This window comes from Hordeum vulgare, chromosome 3H, assembly GCF_904849725.1.
Source record: "Hordeum vulgare subsp. vulgare chromosome 3H, MorexV3_pseudomolecules_assembly, whole genome shotgun sequence".
NCBI classification, from domain to species: domain Eukaryota; kingdom Viridiplantae; phylum Streptophyta; class Magnoliopsida; order Poales; family Poaceae; genus Hordeum; species Hordeum vulgare.
Genome location: NC_058520.1, coordinates 253983429 through 254003922, shown reverse-complemented (window position 1 = coordinate 254003922; position 20494 = coordinate 253983429). Strand labels below are relative to the sequence as shown.

Here is a 20494-nt window from a genome sequence, read left to right as displayed (position 1 = left end):
GCATATGATTGCCTTGTTTGCGCCTGCATTTGAGAGATCACGTTCCATGTTTTCATGAGTAAATTAGTTTCTCCCCTAAGCAAATATCAGGGATGAGATTTATTTTTAAGGGGCGTAGTGTTTTTCACACCCCAAAAACTTCACAATTTTTTTATGAAATAAAATATTGCCTAGAATAAATTTTTTGAGAAATAATTTGCTTCATGACTCTTTTCAAAGCTTCTTTCCAATAACTTCTCCTTTCAAGTGGCATTTTTTAAAGATCATTTAGTGCTTAAGCCCTTGCTTGAGACCATTTTGAACTCTTTATTTAATTAAATGGGGATATGACTTAGTTGGCTATGTTTATTTAATATATGAGTTTCTGGGTTTTCAATTGATTTTTGAACCACTCCTTTTCCCTAATTATAAAATTCTTCCCCAAGTAAATATGTTTGGAAATTATGTTGGAACCTGGGTGCCCGCATCAAAACATTTCTTTTCTTCTAACAAATTCATTGGAGATTTTCTTTTTAATATTTTTGGCAAGGTTTCTTTTATTCAAAAATGACTTTTAATTCCCGTAAGCGTCTGTTTTGCACTACAACCTTGAGACAACTTTTTCTAAAAATTCTATGAGAACTTGAAGATGACCTATGATGCCCCTGGATCTTATTTTTGTAAGACCTTAGCCATATGTTTTGAAAAACTTGAGCACATTAACTCCTCTATTCTCGTCCAAATTGGAGTTTGTACTACAACCCCTAGTTATAATATTTCAAAATTTCTATAAAAATTTGTGGATGTCAGGTCATGTATGGGTTTCACTTTTATGGAAAAGCTCAACTTTGGGCTTTGGAAAAAATTAGCAAAACAACTATTTTTCTGTTCTGGTCCACTTTGGTACTTTGTACTACAACCTTTTTCTCCCTTGCTCTAATTGACTTGCGATTTTTCATCCTTTGCTTTTTAGTCCATGTTTTAATACCCCCAAAGTTTCTGACCAAAAAAGGTTTTCTCCACAATTTGTACTAACAAATTCCTCCTTTGATGTAACTAACTTTGCCACCACGACTAACATCTACAGAGACTCGGGGATGGAGATTATTGTGTGCAGAAAAGACCATTTGATGCCTCTAGCAATTTGCCGAACACCTGGAGTTCATAAGCAGATTTGGCATGGGTAGTAGTCTACACTGTGAAAATTATTTCACTGGCCAACCTGCATATCCCTCAGCCCCCTTTCATCTTATAGCTTGGTGTTGTGTAGCCTCGCACGCAGTGGAAACACCTGGCATGCTCTGACTTTTCGTCAAACACTTGCCGTGCACACCCAGAGCACACCTAGAGCCCACATTTTGCATGCACATGCCCGAGCTGCCTAGTCCACCTGCTCGTGTCCCTTGGCTAGTCTCTAAAGCCGCGCAACGCTTTGACTTGCCCTACTGTTGGTCGCCTCTCGCCTACAACACTAAGAGCAGCGAAAGTTCTCGCCTCAGCGGCCTCCTGCTGATCTCTGCCGCATCTGCCGAGGCCAGCATCGCCTATGCCACCTCCAGCTGCCAGCTGCTCTTCATCCATCCCCTGCAGCATTTCCTCCTCCTGCTGCTACCCGTGCTGCGTCGCTAGCCTGCCCCTGCTAAGCCCTGCTGCAGCCCCTTTGCGCCTGAGCCTTAGCCAGAGTGTGCCGCCGTCGAGCTTATCTGAAAGCCCCGGCGAAACGACTCGACTACAGCTATAAAAGGAACCCTGATCTCTTGCGTACTTTAGTACCCCCCCCCCCCCCCCCCCGCCCCGAGCCCACAGCTCTCGAATCTCGCCGCAATTCGACCGGAGCCCTCTCTCTGCTCACCTCCGGCAGCACCACCCGCCGCCATCCCCCTGGCACATTTGGCTAGTCCAAAGCCTCCCCCTCCTTCCAAGAGCCCTCCTCTAGCCCCTACTACACCGAGGGATCCATTCCTACCCCCAATTTGTCTCAGGAACCACCGACAACAAAGCCCCTCTCCCGTGTGACAACGTCATCCGCCATGGCTGAAGCCCTGCCTTGCTCTGAGTCTTCCAGAGGTCCTCCCCAGTTCCCTGAGATGCGACACGTTCCCTTGAGCTTGCCGGCATGTCGAGCTCCACAGATGACACCCTCTAGCACCGGCAATCTTCACCGTACTCACCTCTCGCCACGACGCGGGAGGAACGGGCAGAACCCGACAGGTGGTCCCCACCTGTCGGTAAGAGGGAGTCGTTGCTCCTATGGCGCCACCCTGCTGGTGTGTCTTCCCTGCAGGTAAGCGTCCTAGTGTGAATACACTTTCAGTTTCAGGAAAGCATACTCTGAACGAAGCGTTTTCTTCCATAATTGATTTCTAAAACAGATTTAGTCAGGAAGTTTGACTGCTCATAATTTTTTATTTACAACTCCAAATCAATTGATTCTTTTTCCTACCTCTCTAAAATTTCCTCTAGTTTATTTAAAAATTTATTTCAAAATTACTCAAACAACTTTTTTGTTTTGTTTTGGATTTTCTTGTTAATTTAGATATTTTTCAAAATAGGATTTGGAGAGAGGGGACTTCCTCTCGTGCTCTGAGACAACATCAGGGGCGGGTTCGGGCAGCGATTGCCGGCGGCAGGGGCCGCCGTTCTCGACGTTCGTCCTATCTACGCGCTCGGGAGGACGAGATGCACATCGAGGACGGTGGAGGAGGGCCTAGGGATCTCTAGACGGGGTAGAGCTTCGCCAAGCACGGGAGGCATCGGGCACACCAGGGCTTCGACCAGAGGTGAGGGGAGACGAGTCCCTAGTTGAGCTGCAGCTTGGGAGGAGCTTCCTATGGCTCGAGGAGAGGGATGGAGTACGCAGCAGCCCCCGGAGAGGCTATTTATAGCCGGATCCAGGTCGGTTCCGCGGCGGTCAGGGGATAAGCACGGCGGGGAAAGCCATACGACAACAGAGGGGAGGCAATAGGGGCAGCAGGGCAGCACGAAGACGAGGCAGGAGGAGAACCGGGGCACCTGGCACATGCGGGAGGCCCGAGCGGTGCCGACCACTGGTTAGACCGGTCGCTACCATCGGCGGGTTGCCAGAGCACGCACGACACCTCTTCGATGAAATGGCAGGCATCACCAATGGACTCCAAGTCTGCTAAGATTTACCAGGGTTAAGCTAGGGGTAAGGGGATGGCTACTGGACATGATGGTTTGGCTGGGGAAACAACTCCATAGAGAAAATCAAGAACAATGCCAAATCTGTCTATGCTCCCAAGGTACTTGATGATATGCCAGAGGCTTCCAATGAGCTTTTTTGCAACCCAAAAACTCCATATCATACTCACCCTAGGTGTTAGTCATGAAGGTCAAGTCATTTGGGCAAAAGGAAAAACTTGGTAATGGAATTGTTAGAGAAAATCATTTCTGGACAGAAAGTTGTGGCTAACATCACATGCATTTAAAACCATACAATGAGGCTCAACTCATGAAGTTAAAGTTTTTTTAGGATGATACACAAGCATGCAAAATCTTAAGGCAATCAGAGTAAGGAAAAACATGGTTGAAGTACAAAGTACCAAACTGGACCAGAAAAAAAATAGTTGTTTTGCTAAAAAAATTCAAGTCACAAGGTTGTGTTTTTGCATAAAAGTGAATCCCATGAATTACTTAAAATCCCCAATTTTTTTATAGAATTTTAGAAGAATATAACTAGGGGTTGTAGTATAAACTCCACTTTTGGCCAAAATAGAAAAGGAGTTAATCAGCTCAAATTTTTCAAAACACTTGGATATGTTTTTACAACAATTAGATCGAGGGACATCACTTGTCACATACAAATTTTTGTAGAATTTTTAGAAAAAGTTATATAGAGGTGGTAGTGTAAAACATGCCCTTAAAGGAAATAAAAGTCATTTTTGAATAAAATAAACCTTGGCAAAAACATTAAAATAAAATATCCCATGAATTTCCAGAAGAAAAGAAATGTCTTGATGCAATAACCGAGGTTCCAACATAAATTTTCAAAACCATTTACTTGGGGAAGAATTTTATAAAAGGCAAATGGAGTGTTTCAAAAATTAATTGAAAACCCATAAATCCATATTTTAAATAAACATGGCCAAAATAATATCCCCATTTAATTAAATAAAGAATTTCAAATGGTCTCAAGCAGGGGCTCAAGCACTAAATGATATTTAAAATTCCACTTGAAAAGAAAAGTTTTTGGAAAGAGGCTTTGAGAAGAGTCATGAAGTAAATTATTTCTCAAAAAATTTATTCTAGGCAATATTTTATTTTATAAAAATATTATTAAATTTTTGAGGTGTGAGACACACTACCCCCTTAAAACTAAATCTTGTGCCCGAGATTTGCTTAGGAAGAGAAAACAATTCACTCATGAAAACACGGAATCATGACCACTCAATTGCATGCGCAAACAAGATAATCATATAGCACACCCTCACTCATATGTAGGTGCAAACAATGCAATCAAATAGTACACTGCTGCACAGCCAGCATCAGGAAAACATACTACTGGACTAACATATACTCTGATGGCGGTTAACGAGATACGGGCAAGGGGTTCCCGAGAAAATCTTCCCGATCGGGGAAACACATTCTACTTCTCCTAGAAGGAGTCTGGAGAACGTGTCCCCTTTTTGTCTGACAACAACCGCCCACCAATGGAAAATATGGGAAAAAATTCCAATAGAAGGAGTGTGGAATTTATCCACCCATTGATGGATCAACACCCTTTGCGAAGACCTGAAGGACAAGGGATGGTTACACTAGGTCTGCTCTATACTGGGCTACGAGGCAACATGATTACCTTTGTGGGGTTGTATCTAGAATTTCTGAATGAATCCCAATGGGTATTCATGGGGAGGACTGGCTCACCGTAGCACACTTGGTGAGAAGTGCTAGGCGCGGTCATGGTTGGTCTCGCTAGGTACCTCGTTTAGGGACACACCGTATGACACTGGTGTGTCTTGGTTCATCGGTATGGAAACTCGGGTATCAACTCCCAAGTGACACATCACTCTGTTAGCTAGCTTGGTGGCTGGGTGGTCACGCCCAAAAATTTATTCAAAGGCCGCACGGACTGCTCTACACAATTCTACCTTTAAAAACAAAGGCGTGCACGCATCCTGCAATTTTATTTAAAACAGGGTCTATTACAACACGTGAATACAACATTACATGGCAACACTCGGTACTAAGGCCAAACAACTACTCTGACGGACTCGCTCCGCCTTCATTGCTCTCTGAGCGGACGGGTTCAGTAACCAGTACGGCTCCTCCATTTACCATGGCTCGAGAGTCAACAGGGCTATGGAACGGGGATAGAGGGTTGCGGTGGCAACGACGTCTTGGACGGCATGACCTTGGCACAACTTCTTAACAGAAGGCATCCAAATTGTGGTGAAGCTCCGCCGGGGTCATGGTCGGGTGAGCTAACATAAAGGTTGGGGCAGACCTTAGAGATCTAATAGGTCTTCCAACCAAGATGTGCTCGTTGTTGGAGGCGGTTGCGACTTCATGATCTCCCGGGTTCTGGCGAGCAGTTGGTGTGCGACTCATGACCAAGTCAGAGGCGATCTGATTGATGACTGCCTCCTGCGCTCTCAAATAGCGCACAATCTCCACCAATGTAGGGTCTTCCTCAAGGTATTCACTAGCAACTCGGGTCAGACTACCATAGCCTTCACAACAAGGATAGTAGCCGAATGGTTGGCTATCCATCCATGGCGACAGATGTCGCAGTTGGACTATAGCTTCTCGGGCTACAAGCCTTCATATGTGGCTACTCTACCAGTGAAATGGTGAGGGCACTCCAACAAGGAATTCCCTCCATAGAGGTGCACACATGCCAAAAGTAACGTATAACCGCACTCGCTGGTTCCTCATGTACAACATACACCGGAGGCTCTTCTATGCCAAAAACTTGGTGGCTGAGGTTGGCAAGGATGACTACGAAGTCCCGAGGCTCAAACACGATGGTCTCGTTGCAAAGAATGCGGCCATGCATCTTGCAAGTCAAGTGGTTTTTACTAGAGTGGTGGTCTCAAATTTGCGGGTTGCTGGGCTGAGGCAAGGCCTTCCTATATAGAATAGGGAGTCTTTCATCGCACGCTAGGAGATGCGACAGCTCTGGTGTCGGTCATAGACACAAAGCTTAAGGGCTGGGCTGACAGGTTAGCACCATTTGCCAAAAAGGTGTCGGATGTCTACTGTGGTTGACTATTCCGTTGGGTAGGCTAGGTATATATATATATATATATATATATATATATATATATATATATATATGGGGTGGGGATAGCGACCTAGCTAAGATAGGTTTAACCAATGGTGAGCCTGGCTTTGATACCAAGGTTGTAGCGACCGGTTTTTCAGAAAATAGGTCTTTGTGTTCACCAGCCCCAGGACTACTATTAGTTGGTAGACACTCACTTGATAAAATATATCCAAGAAAAAAATACAAAATCTGGGTTACAATACCATAAAGGTCTACTGGTTTGGACAGATGTTTGATGTTGACGGCGGAAGTGAGTCGAGGAATCTCCAACGTCCATGGGACTTCATTCCCACAAGAACAGCTGACCTCGATAAATTCCTATCTCATAAGGGTGCTATCCGAGGCTCCTAGGTTATGGGGTTGATGGCATCGTGCTCCTCTTTTTATGCAATTTGGCCAGCACAATAGCCAGGGACAAGCCAGTGAGTACTTTGAATGTACTCGCAAACATCAAGAAAAGAAATAAGTTAAAGCAGGGGAGATGCACGCATAATCCACTTAATAACTCTACCATGCCATTAGAATTTAATTCATGGATGCATTCATGCAGATAAGCAATTTCCACCAATGTTGTATAAACAAGCAAGGAAGGTAACCATGAATAAGTAATAACATGTGTGCCGCAGTCGGGCGTTGGAGCGACACCACCTAAAGGGCTCACATGCAAGTATTAACAGTTGCCATAGTCAGGCGTCTAAGCTACACCATAGAAAGGCTTGTAATAAATAATAACAAGCATACCACAGCCGGGCGTTTAGGCGACACCACAAAAAGGGCTTATAAGAAATAATAATAAGCATGCCTTAGTCGGGCGTCTTAGCGACACCACAAAAAGGGCTTATAAGAAATAATAATAAGCATGCCTCAATCGGGCTTCTGAGCAACAACATATAAAGGGCTTATATAAAACAATAATAAATATAGAATATCCAGGAGGTAGAACCATCCCACGGATATCCATCAATCATAATCATAGGGGTTAGTCCACAGTAATAATAATAATATGATCATCCACCACATTTCCTGATTAGTCTTACGATTTCTTTAACTTCCTCTGAAGATCGACATTCAGACCCACACTTGACTAGTCAACCAGTCGTCCTTGACCATGGAAACGGCTACTCGAATAGTTTTGACTTTGCAGAGGGTACTGTGTACTTTTTACCCACAGCCCTCGGGTTTCATTAGTCACTCGGACTAATCCCGTGTATGGTACCTCAGAAGTAAACTCTCAGAACCACTACACACCCAATTTTCCACCGCGAAGACCGACATCACTCGGACTACAATGCTAGGGAAAATCCATAAGACGGGGAGGCTCCAACCTCGACTAGCATGGGATCAAATTTATACCGCGCGCTACAAGGTAATGGCCGCTCCCTTTGGGTCCCAGGCCGGAAACACCCATGCCCCCTGACCAGATGACTTGATTTAGTCCAGGGCCATGGATACCTTCATCCCGTCCTCTCTACTTGATGTGTACCTGGTAATAGATTTATGACCTACTAGACCGCATTCCCTTTCGGAAAGACCTATGGCAGCACGAAGATAAGCCGACACACAGATAAGACTCGATCAACGGTCGACTTAGGGAGTTTACTATTTTCCTGGAATTCTTAGCACCACACAATTTTCTTGAAGGAATTAACTAAGGGTTACTACCATCACACCCCGACATGCTTTCACTAACCACTCTCGTCCCACGAGGTGTCAGCCCATGGTCTCATTTCCAGCAGACACCGTTACTCCAAGGTTGTCCAGACGCACATAGCATACGAAGTATGAGGCAGTAACCACTCACCACTTGCCTTCCACAAACTTAGCAACAACAATATCCATCACATGCTCTTATGCAAGGTATGATTTCATGCGAGATTTTTATTAACAAAATCTAAAATCACACAATAGATGCACCACAACAAACATCACACCACTTTATGAAAAAACAGAGTTCAAGATGCTTGCCTTTGAAGTTTGAGGAGGGTGAGGTCTATCCCAAAATCTTGAAGTAGGTCTCCTCTCTCCAAAATCCTATTTTGAAAATATTTGAATTAACACACAGACACAAAACAGCACACAAAAGTTGTTTAATCTTTTTAAAATAAATTTGTAAATAAACTTGAGGAATTTTTAAATAAGTATGAAAAATAATCAGTCCATTTGGAGTTTTTTATAGAAAGTTCGAGCCTTTTGAAAATCCTGGTCAGTTCTGTTTTTAATAAAATCACCAAAAGGAAAGTGCTTCAGAAGGAATACGCTTCCCACCAGAGAAAGCGCACCTACCGAAACGGCTGCAGAAAATACGCTTTAACCGAATGAAAACGCACCACGGGGGACTCGCTAGCTAGCGAAGTGGATGGCTAACCGACATGTGAGGGCCACGTGTTGGATTTGTCTCGTTCCACTCAAGCTGTGAGACATCATCGGGGGCGGGCTCCGGCAGCGATTGTCGGCGGCACGGGCCACCGTTCTGGACGTTCAGCCTATCTACGAGCTGCACCTCGAGGAGGGTGGAGGAGGGCCCAGGGAGCTCTAGACGGGGCAGAGCTTCGACAACCGCGGGAGGCGCCGGGCACGCCAGTGCTTCGGCCAGAGGTGAGGGGAGAAGAGGCTCTGGTTCAGCTGCGGCTCAGGAGGAGCTTCCTATGGCTCGAAGAGAGGAATTGAGTACACAACAGCCCCTGGAGAGGCTCTTTATAGCCGGCTCCGAGTCGGTTCTGCGGCGGTCAGGGGATAAGCATGGCGGTGATATCCATATGGCAGCACACCGGAGGCAACAGGGTCGGCACCAGGGGCAGCAGGGGTAGCGGGGCTACACGAAGACGAGGCAGGAGGGGAACCGGGGCACCTGGCATGTGGGGAAGGTCCGGGCGGCGCCGACCACTGCTTAGACGGGCCGCTGCGGTCGGCAGGTTGCCAGAGCTGCAGGCCGACGCGCTGCGCCGCTCAGGGCAGGGCGGCCAACAGTCTGGGGAGAGCGTTAACGTGACTCTACAACAGACCAAAACGGCAAGGAGGTGCACAGACGCGACGGCTCGGCACACACGCGTGCAAAATGTGTGCTCTCGGCATGTCTAGAGCACGCACAACACCTGTTCGATGAAATGCCAGGCATCACCAATGGACTCCAAGGCTGCTAAGATTTACTAGGGTTAGGCTAGGGGCATGGGAAGGTCTGGTGGACATGAGGGTTTGGTTGGGGAAACAACTCCATAGAGCAAATCAAGAATAATGCCAAATATGTCTATGCTCCCAAGGTGCTTGATGAAATGCCACATGAATAACTTGGTAATGCAATTGTTAGAGAAAATCATTTCTGAACAAAATGTTCAGGCTAACATCACATGCATTTAAAATCATTCAATGGGGCTCAACTCATGGAGTTAAGGTTTTGCTAGGGTGTCACACAAGCATGCAAAATCTAAAGGCAACCAGATTAAGGAAAAACATGGTTGTAGTACAAAGTACCAAACTGGATCAAAGAAGAAAAAGAGTTGTTTTGCTAAATTTTTCCAAGGCACAAGGTTGGATTTTTTATAAAAGTGAATCCCATGCATTACTTGACATCCCCAATTTTTTTATAGAATTTGTGGAACAATATAACTAGGGGTTGTAGTACAAACTCCACTTTTGGCCAGAATAGAAAAGGAGTTAATCAGCTCAAATTTTCCAAAACACTTGGATATGTTTTTACAAAAAAATGATCCACGGACATCACGTGTCACTTAAAATCTTTGTAGAATTTTTAGAAAAAATTATATAAAGGTTGTAGTGTAAAACAGGCCCTTAAAGGAAATAGAAGTCATTTTTGAATAAAAGAAACCTTGGCAAAAATATTAAAATAAAATCTCCAATGAGTTTTCCACAAGAAAAGAAATGTCTTGATGCATGCACTCAGGTTCCAACATAAATTTTCAAAAACATTTACTTGGCCAAAATAAAAGGAAAAAAGAGTGTTTCAAAACTCAATTAAAAACCCAGAAATCCAGATTTTAAATAAACATGGCCAAAATAATATCCCCATTTAATTAAATAAAGAAGTTAAAATGGTCTCAAGATGGGGCTCAAGCACTAAATGATCTTTAAAATGCCACTTGAAAAGAAAAGTTTTTGGAAAGAGGCTTTGAGAAGAGACATGAAGTAAATTATTTCTCAAAAAATTTATTCTAGGCAATATGTTATTTTATAAAAATATTATTAAATTTTTGGGGTGTGACATTTATTGCTTGGGTGAAAGGAGGTTCGCGGCTAATTCTCTACTGTGGAGGATGTCCTCACTCAGAATAGGTTCTATCTTAGGCGAAGTCAAGTTTGCGACTAAGAAATGAAGGTAGTTCTTGCAAACAATGACGGTCCTGTCCATCTTTGTCTTCGAGTAGGGTTCGTACCCACATTCAGAACCATGATTACTTAGGCGAAAGCAGGTTCACAGCTAAGCCCTCGAGTGTGGAGGATGTCCTCACTAGGAGCAGGTTCTATCTTAGGCAAAGTCAGGTTCGCGGGTGAGAAATGAAGGTAGTTCTTGCGAACAATTATGGTCCAGTCCATCTTGGTCTCCGAGCGGGTGTCGTGCCCGCGTTCAGAACGTTATTACTTTGGCGAAAGCAGGTTCACAGCTAAGCCCCTGATTGTGGAGGATGTCCTCACTCGGAGCAGGTTCTATCTTAGGCAAAGTCAGGTTCGCGGCTAAGAAATGAAGATAGTTCTTGCAAAAAGTAATGACCTTATCCATATTGGTCTATGAGTAGCGGTTGATGGGGTTGTCCATTAGGGGTAGGTCCATGGACCAGCATTCAGGGGCCCACCTAGGGCCCCGCACAAGCATTAGTGTCCACAAGGCTATCGGCTCAGTCTCGGCCTCACTCGGGAAAACAGATTCTCAATCAGAAACACAGGATCATTCAGACCATCTTCGGTCAGTCAGATGTGCCCTGACACTCGGACTATAGCAAGACATGGATGAGGAAGAGACTACAACAACAAGAGGGTCAATCTACCACTTAGGAGTAATGCCAAAGTTAAAGTTGTTGTTATTAGTATCTTTCGAAGTTATTAGCATTAACTTGCCTTGATACGACGCTCAACGGATCTAAACACACTCTGTAATCCTACCTTCAGCTCCATGATAAGGCTTGAGAATTCCGTATACTGAAACCACCCATAAGCAAACACCAAGCCTCTGGGCTCGTGACGTAGGGCCTTTACCACTCTTGAGTGAGGCCTGTACTCGTAGAACCGGCTGTGACCACTGCACTATAGCTAGGCTCCCCAAACTCCGTTCGTAACTGTGGTACTATTGCCAGGTTCATTCCCATGACAGTTGGCGCCCATCGTGGGGCTGCGCGTCTAGCAAATTCTAGCGCAGTTGGAGTTGCCATCTTTTTTCTTCATCATGATGACACTCGGCGGCGAGATCCTCTTCGGTTCCCTTAGCTTCACCGCTGATGACTCGGCATGGACGCGGGACGCACCGTTGAACACTGATGCTTTGCCCACTCGAGGTTCTTAAAACTTCAGCATGGTGGCGCATGGGATCCTAATTCAGCAACTGTTGGCGCCCACCGTAGAGTTGAGTTCTCAAAGGGAGGCCTCCCTGGGTTCGGGACATACGCGGTCGGCCTCATGACTAAGAGCCACCACGGAAGATACTACATGGACAATTCAAGCTGGGGTCCCAAGGCCTATTTAATCGAATCAGGTTACCGGGTCCCCTTCGGCAAGATTCATGTCTTAATCGGCAAGATCGGAACATCGGTCCCTGAGCCGTACATCTGCACCGACATCGTCGGGACGGCTCGGTTCTCCCAACCCGCCATGCCTCGGATCGGGCGACGTCACATATTCGTCGGCTTTACACATGGGGTTAGCCTCCCGGAAAGCCGGGAGGTGGTGGAGATACCCCTGTGAACACAGACGGTGAGTCATCCATGGGAGATACATATTCAATTTGCCCTCTCTATGAGGGAAGGTGTGGGGACCCCGACTTACGAGTCGAGATCACCAAGTGAAAGTGCTCAGTATTCCCAGAAATCAATGCTTACTGAACATACAGAAACTGAATAACAAGAGTCTTACATCCATACATGTCGTTTGATACAATAAATGACCATTGTAGTCAAGTCTTACATATGTAGGGTCTTGAGGGCCAACACACCAAACTGGACCAATAGCACAAATATTGATCGAAAGCGTGAACCATGCCATCAGCCTCGACCTACAAGCATTCCGACTGGGAAGCGTCCTAGCTCGCAAGAACGTCACCAAGTTACTCTTCACCATATCCTGTGCTCTCAAACCTGGTCAATGAAATAACCAGTGGCAAGCCAATGAGTACTTTTGATTGTACTCGCAAACAGCCCATGATATGAACAATGCAAGTGAAGGATAACAAAAATATGTATCTTTGGTGGACAACAACTTGGTTGTAATAAACATGATCATGGGTTTGCAACATAAGTTAAATGTTACTTGAAGAACAGGTTACAAATACCAATATATCTGTCGAGGGGTGAACACTCCGGGTTCACCCAATATGCCAAGTCACCAAACTTGGTCATATCAACTATTTATTAATAACACCATACTCACACAGACTTGGTTTATGTGGAAACGACTGGGTGTAGTTTAAGCAACACCAGCCAACTGTCTTTGACCGTGGACACGGCTAGTCGAATAGTTTTACACTCTGCAAAGGTAGTACACTAGACCCATGAGATCCGGGAAACTTCCGTGTCATCCACGACTCACGGTATATAACATACCCGAGGTAAATAACAGATCAATGCCTTTCCCCTGACGATACTAGAAAAAGAGGTCCACTCGATTGGTACCCAAGCCACATGTTGTACATCTTACGAGCACCGACTCTGGACAGTATCAACCATGCGGGGACCAACAGTGTGTGTGGATCACGTAAAATAGGCATATTCTCCCTACCTTGCACGACCCCATCACGAGAGTGACCGCACATCACTCCCGCCACTAGTAATGTGGCTCTTTGCTAGCACCGATCAGAGTAATCAACAAATCCCCGTCCCATAAAGGGTTAACGTGGTCGTACATGTAAGGTTGGTACGATCGACACATCATAAATCTAATTCCGTTTCCGAAACCATACTAACTCAAAATACCCGGTGTACCACTTCTCCGAAAGTGGCCACCTAACTCATCATCACCCTCGGGCATTAGTGGCACCCGACGGGGTTTTCATCAACCTTTGCTTGGTACCAACAAAATGCTCATGCTACTAATATTCTAACTTTACTTGTCAACATGATATTAGCATGACCCTCATAGGTGGTAGGATCAAGCTCAATGCATGTGCTCCGGAGGAGCCATCGGTAACTTCACTTCAATGATTTACCGGTGCTTATGATAATATGCAACGGAAATAATTGCTACACTAGCATGCATCATAACATATGCTCAGTCATGGTCAAAGGGCTGCTTGCCTTTGCTCTCATAAGTTCTCAAGGTCTTCCGATCCAACTCCGAGTAATCGGTCTACTCCGTCAATTGAGGCTTGCAATAGGAGGTTTGAATCATCAAGGATTTTTGAATGGACGAAAGGAGTAATAAGTGATCTCTAAAGATGCCTACAAAAAATATCATGATAAAAATGAGTGGAGGCACTCATTTAATAGAGAATAATTTCAGAAATATTTAGGAAGTTGTTTCAGTGGATTTGGAGTTGAAATTAGTATTCTATGTATTTTCTCATACAAGATAAATAGCAATAGGAAGCAATTTATTTAATGCAACAGAATAAAGTCTGATAAAAATGTTGACCAAGGATTCAAAAATAGGGCATGATATTAGATGGCTCTGGAATTTGGACTCACTCCAATTGGAGTTGATTTGAATGCTGATGGAATTTTTGAAACATGGGATAGGAGCATTTAAATCTATATTTGAATAGTAATGCAACAAAATAGTTGTCTGGAAAAATGAGCAAGGCACATATTAGGATAGCCCTGAATTTTAGGAACCTGCAGGAGTTTGAATCAAACAAATTGGAGTTAATATGAATTTACTAAGGATTTATGACTCTTATCAGAAAAATAAAAGAGAGAAAACAGATGGAATCACTTAAGGCTTAAACGACGCTCAGGGCGCAGAATAGCCACTAGGGCGGCCCGACTGCGCGGGCGCTGAGACGTTGTTGGCACACTTTCGGAAATGTGCGTTACAAGCAGGCAGGTGGCAAGATGGAGGTGTGCCTCCACTTACGGGGTTGGGCCCGACCCTGGCTGCTGCTGACGGGCGGGGCCCACCCGCCAGGTTCATCCCCTACCTCGCGTGGGCAGAGGACTAGGGGGGAGGCGAGCCAGTCACGCCGGCGCTTGCCCGCGGCGGCACGAGCCACCTCCGGCGAAGCCCGACACACCAGCGGGCTCAGGCGGCCGGACTGCGTCCGACCAGGCCCTACGCACCGGCGGGGAAGGGCTGCAGCGGCGTCGGTTTGGAATGGCCGCAGGGAGGGCCGTCGGTGCTGTGGCTCCAAGCACCCAGTACCTTAGAGGGAAAACAGCGTTGGCAGGGCGTGAAGGAGGAAGAGGGGGATGCCCCACGCCGACCAGAAGGAGAGGAGGAGCTCAGGAAAGCTCGAATTCGGGCGAGCCGAATCATTGGCCTCGCGGCCATGGGAGGAGGGGAGAGAGCGCGATAAGAGCAGAGGGAGCTCATGATATTTCCAGGAGGGAGGACGAGCTGAGTTGAAGCCAGAGAGCTCGGGGAAGAGGAGATAAGAGAGGGGGAAGGGTGAGAGAGCTCGGGAGCTCTCTGGATCTTCGGCGCGCGGCGAGAACACGCATGCTAGGGAATACTTGGCCGCTTCTAGGCATCGGGATGGCTTGGACTGGTTAAGGGGAGTGCCCTGGTGCGCTAGGACACGCGTCCATTGAGGGACCTGAGCTGCAGGATGAAGAAATGGTGCAGAGCACCGTTACTGCATGCTGCCACCGCGGTCACCATGGCCACTCGAGTCCACAGGGCTGCTAAGACCAGTCAAACATTTCCAACACGTAGGGCACACATGCAGGAAGAAGACTCAAGATTTTGGTTGCATCTGGGGCTAGTTTGAACTGGTTTTGACTGAGGTTAACATTCCACTAGTAAACTAGGGGCTGGCAAAATTTGTTTCCACAGGGAAAACCTTGGGGTGAAACCATGTCTTGGAGCACTTGATATGGAAAGACTTCACCACTGCAAAGTTTCAGCTCAAGAGGAGGAAAGTACCTATTACTTGCTGTGCAAGGCTACATTTCAGCCAGAAATGAAGTTTCAGATGGGCTGCTCATATTTCCCACGTGAGCATACTATATTTTGATACGAAATGGTGCATTAGCATGCTAGGGATGCCCTGGAAGAATGAAGGGGCCTTGGCTGAAGCAGAAGTGGGGCAAGAGGGGTAAAGATGTTGATCCAAGGGTAAAAATGAGGAATAGCTACAAGGGATCCCTCTCCAATAATTTACCAGTGTCCATGGGAATGTTACTGGAGGTAAAATGTAACTATATGAAGGTGTGGTAGAAAGTTGAGCTCAAGGGTTAAAGTGGAAGGGGCCAAAGTAGCCAATAAAGTGAATGCACACAAGGTGTTTGATGAGTGGCAGAGCAACCAGATGGACTTCAATGGATATGAAACTTAACAGGATCAAATAATAGATAAAAATAAGCTTGGACACCAAATTTGGGATTTGCTGAAGAAGGTTTCCAATGTAGACTTGGAAATCTCATGAAATGGGCAGAAATCTTACAAAACTATTCAAATCAATTCCCACAAATCCAATATTTGGTGTGGGGGGATTATTTGAGCATTAAAGCATGCCCAAAAGTTTTGGGTCAATTGGAGAAACTTTATAATGTAAAGTTTCCCAAAGTCAGAAATCAATAGAGAGGGTTTTGAGAGGCTTGGGACAAGTTCTTCTATTATCCTTGATGGACCACTTGTTGTGGATGCATTATTGGAGTATCAGAACATGTCTACAAAATTTGAGCACAATTGGAGATACTTGAGAATGTAGAGTTGCTCAAATTTGGATCTGGACAGATAGGGTCTTAGAATAATTAGGGGAAGCAAATCAACTTGGAATGAGATGAAACTTGGCAAGACCATCACATATATCATATGTAACATGCTAGAATTTTACCAATAGCTTGAAATAGGCAGGAAGGGATTTGAAGGGGTTTGCCCAATATTTTGAACATGACCATGTGTTAAAACTCATATATATGGATCATTTTTTGATAGCAATAAAAATAACTCATTTATATGTCCACTAAGTTCCCCGAAATTTTCTCAAATATCTTGATAGCAATAAAAATAACTTTCCTTCATAAGAGATCATTTTTTGTCCCATGGGAAGGTATTTAAATAAAATGGTAAAATAACTTTTAAAATAATAATTTTGTGGTTTTGGAAATTCATTTTGATAATGGGTTTTTAATAAAATAATTGGTGCAAAATAAATTCCCTAACTTGAGGACTTGTAGTAAAAATCCCATCTCTAGGGTTTGTGAAAGCTTAATTCAAGGAAATGCTTTTTGGTGAAAATAATATTGGTAAAAATAGTTTCTGGTCCTAAACACATGGCATGATCATTAGGCAGGAGTTTTGGGCTAAGGAGGTGAGTCTCGAGAGTAACAAGAATTATTGAGAATCAACACAAGCATACCAACAAGAAAGCAAAAAATAGTCACTTCAAGCATCACAAGCATTCACAAAAAAATTAATTGGTCCTAATTTTTGAAATAAGTTAATTAGTTAGGAAAGCTAAACAAAGGGTGTTAGAGACCTTACCCCCTTAAGAAAATCTTTTCCCCGAGATTTCTAGGCTAGGTGTTGGAGAGATACAAAATCTTGAGTTGGAGGTAGTCTTCATGTCCCCATGTTGTTGTTGTGGTCTTGAGGTGCTTGATGATACAACTTCTAATGCTCCACACGACCTTGCCTGATCGTGAGCGGGGTCTGGCAATAAGTTATGCTTGACCGAGGTCAAGGGCTTGGTGGGCTAAGTCCGTGCAAGGTTCTGGCTTGCAAGTGCATTCCAAAGCCAGAATACGTGGCAAGATAGTGTGTCTGGGTTCTCGTCCCGGGGCTTCGCATGCCGGTTAGTGACATCTAGATGTCTCGCGTTAGAACATAAGGGTCAAGGACTTCATGTGGCTCGCTGTTGTTGGGGAAGTCCTTGACTCCCTTAAGGCAGGCAAGCTATGGTCACATGTGATCTTCATCCTCGAGGGTGTTGTAGTGGTCTTCAAGGCTTCTCATGAAAGAGGTCTGGGTTGGGCCTCGCCCATGAGTCTAAGCTTGGAGACTCAGAGTCCAGAACAGGTCCTACCATCTTGGAGGGTTCGCGAGGGGTCCTGGATGAGCTCGCTACCCAAGAATATAGACCAGTCATCCACTCCCAAGGTCTGTGGCTCGGGAAGCGGGTGGATCACTTCAGCAGGTTTCCACCATGACCCAATTAGGACTGTCGTCCTTGGTTCGGACCAAGAAGAAGCCGTCTGATTCTCTCGCTGTCCAAGGGCGTCATCGTCTTGATTCGTCGAGGCTTCTTGACTTCATTGATGTCCTCGGTGCAGGATCGATGGTTGACGTTTTTTGCTTCTTCGTCATTGTCGTGGCTTCCCAACCATGGCAGTTCTTCGTCTCGCCTTGAGTAGGATAGACCTTCCCTGTCTTGGAGTGGCTTCGAGATGCCCACCTTCTCGAGATAACATTGTACCCTTGAGAGGCATAGCGATTGGCATTCCTGGGGCTCCTCCAAATAGGACTAAGGTGTTCTTCCTGTTATTGGGTGAATAAGTATGTCATCCGCGAGGATAACAACGTATTTCCCTAAGCATGCCATAAGCACAGTGCTCATGAGACGGGTGAGGAGAACGGAAGCTTGCTATGGGTTGTCACTGGCCGAGGGGTTTACGGTCCAACACGATCTAGTTCTTCATGCCCAAATTCGTCATAGACACGAGGGGTGGTGGTCAGGCGAAGTACTAGCCATATTCCAACGACTTAGAGTCGTAATCTGACCATCTTATGGCTGGGTGGAACTTTAGGATCTCAAGGAACTTAGGATGTGGGTGAAGAGTTATCATCTTATCTCCAAGCACATTCATTAGATGCCAATAGCCCGACCTCTAACTCGGGATGACAAAATCACCCTATTTCTCCAAATATACCATCTCACATAAGTCAACTCCATACCACTCATGCTAGTCAACTCCGGAGATGAGGGAAGGACTAAACCCAAAACACCACAAGTATCATACAACATACATTGCACATGCGTCCCTATGCGAGAACCTGAGGGAAGCATACAAGATGCTAAGTTTGAACTTGGATGCTACGAATCCAAATGTCCAGCTAGCTCATTCAAGGGACAGGGTACTGCATTTCTATATTATCAAAATGTGTGGTATACCAATCCAAAGCATGGTTTCCCTTCTACAAATCCAATATTGATGGGGTTCTACATAATCACTTAGAGTCGTCATAATTCACATATTATTGCAAGGATTACAGCATGATGTATCCACCAATTTCCAATATCATGGCCATCTAATCTCCAAGGCCATTTCAGATCGGTTCGTAAATCAGTTCGGCAACTCCAAGTATTCGCACTCGTTATCCACCAAGAAACATGGTATTATCATCGAGATCATCGGGCTAAATCCAACTTACTCCGAACCATGTGGTCTCTCTCATCATCGATACTCTATTAAGATTACCTTTTTAAATCCAAGACTCAACTCCAATGAGAAATCTACTCGATACTCCAAGTCATTATGGTAAAAGCATCAAATCATGCCAACTACTTAATAAAGTCAATTATACCACCAAGAATTATCTCTCGTGATCATAATCGTCCTACTGAATCCAACTTACTCCAGGAACATGTAAGTCATGCTACTATATCAACTTGTTCCACCAAGTTACCCTACCTTTATAAGGGTCTTACGATCCACCAAGGTAGCCTAGCTATATCCTCAAGACAACTATCATCATCACAACAACCTTAGTCTAATATTCTTATATCCGAGAATGGTCCTTCTTATGGCATCAGGGTTATGGTGCTAGCTTAAGATTGAAGGATACTAGTTCAATGCGATGACTTGTTCCATAAAGAACCCGGTGCTAAGCGGGGGTTTATCGGGGATCTACGTGTGTTCTCGCAAGTCCATGTACTAGACACATGACCAGAAAATTTAGCCGGAAAGGCTTGCGGAGGCTAGTCTGGTCTAGAGAGGGTTTCCAATCTCGAGGAAGGCATAACTCCTACGGGTTGTGGTTGAGTTTGGTACAGTCAGTATCTTCAGCGTCAGTTGTCCATCGAAGTGGATTCCCGATGCATCATGTCTTGTTGGTCTAGAGTTGTCGAGATAGGTGAGAGAGAGAGAGAGCAGCAGCACAGAGGAGAGTGCCTAAGTGGTGCTATAGTGCAGGTGCAATCAAACGAGTGTTGGAAAAGTCAACTTAAAACATCAAGATGAGGCAGGTGATATAACCGCATGCTTGCTGCCTAGAACAAAAGTGCGACTTATATCAAAGCACAAACAACATAAACAAACAACACACAACATGGTTCCATCAGAATCATTTCACGGATCGACTTCGCATAAGGGATTTACGACTCATCCTTCCCTATGGTTCTCGGACTCGACTGTTGTGCTTGCTTCGTGCCTCGGAGAGGAGTCCGCTAAGTCTTCTGGAGCTTCTCATGGTGTTGTCACGCCTCTTGTTGTTGCTCACCAAAGCAACTTGGTTGAGTTGGAAAGAGCTCTTGATGTCTTCTCGTCTGGGGAGTTGCTGAGGAAGGTGGTTCTTCATGGTTGTCATTGACAGGGTCTTCTATTGTCTTCGTGATCTTGTCATTGTCTTCTTGTCTTTTGAGGCTTCAAGAGTCTCAAGTGGACAACCTTTATGCAATGGCGTCAGCAAGGCATGATAGAGTTCTGACCTATCACTCAAACTGATCGCGATATCGGCACCTAGAGCGGGGGATGAAGAGAACCGGTTTCCTGCTCCCTAAGGTGAGGCGGACCAAATGGTAAGGTTCTCTTACACCGGTGGTGGTCGACACAACCTTAATATTGAGAGGGTCGCTCTATTAGTGATGTAGATCATGGCCTTGCATATATTACGACCTGATTATCGTAGGTAAAGGTGGCACCACTCGTGAACAGCGTCGAGGGTGTCGCCAACTTCTGGGTCTCGATGTCCTTG

General features: G+C 45.2%; 1 long non-coding RNA gene across 1 annotated transcript in view; it reads left to right on the top strand.

The window, feature by feature from the left end:
- Positions 1 to 1793: 1793 nt before the first annotated feature.
- The window catches only part of LOC123439846, a 41143-nt gene continuing 22442 nt past the window's right edge, over positions 1794 to 20494 (top strand). Inside the window, exon 1 of the long non-coding RNA XR_006630195.1 lies at positions 1794 to 2263. This is a non-coding gene — a long non-coding RNA (uncharacterized LOC123439846). The remainder of the gene's footprint in view (positions 2264 to 20494) is intronic.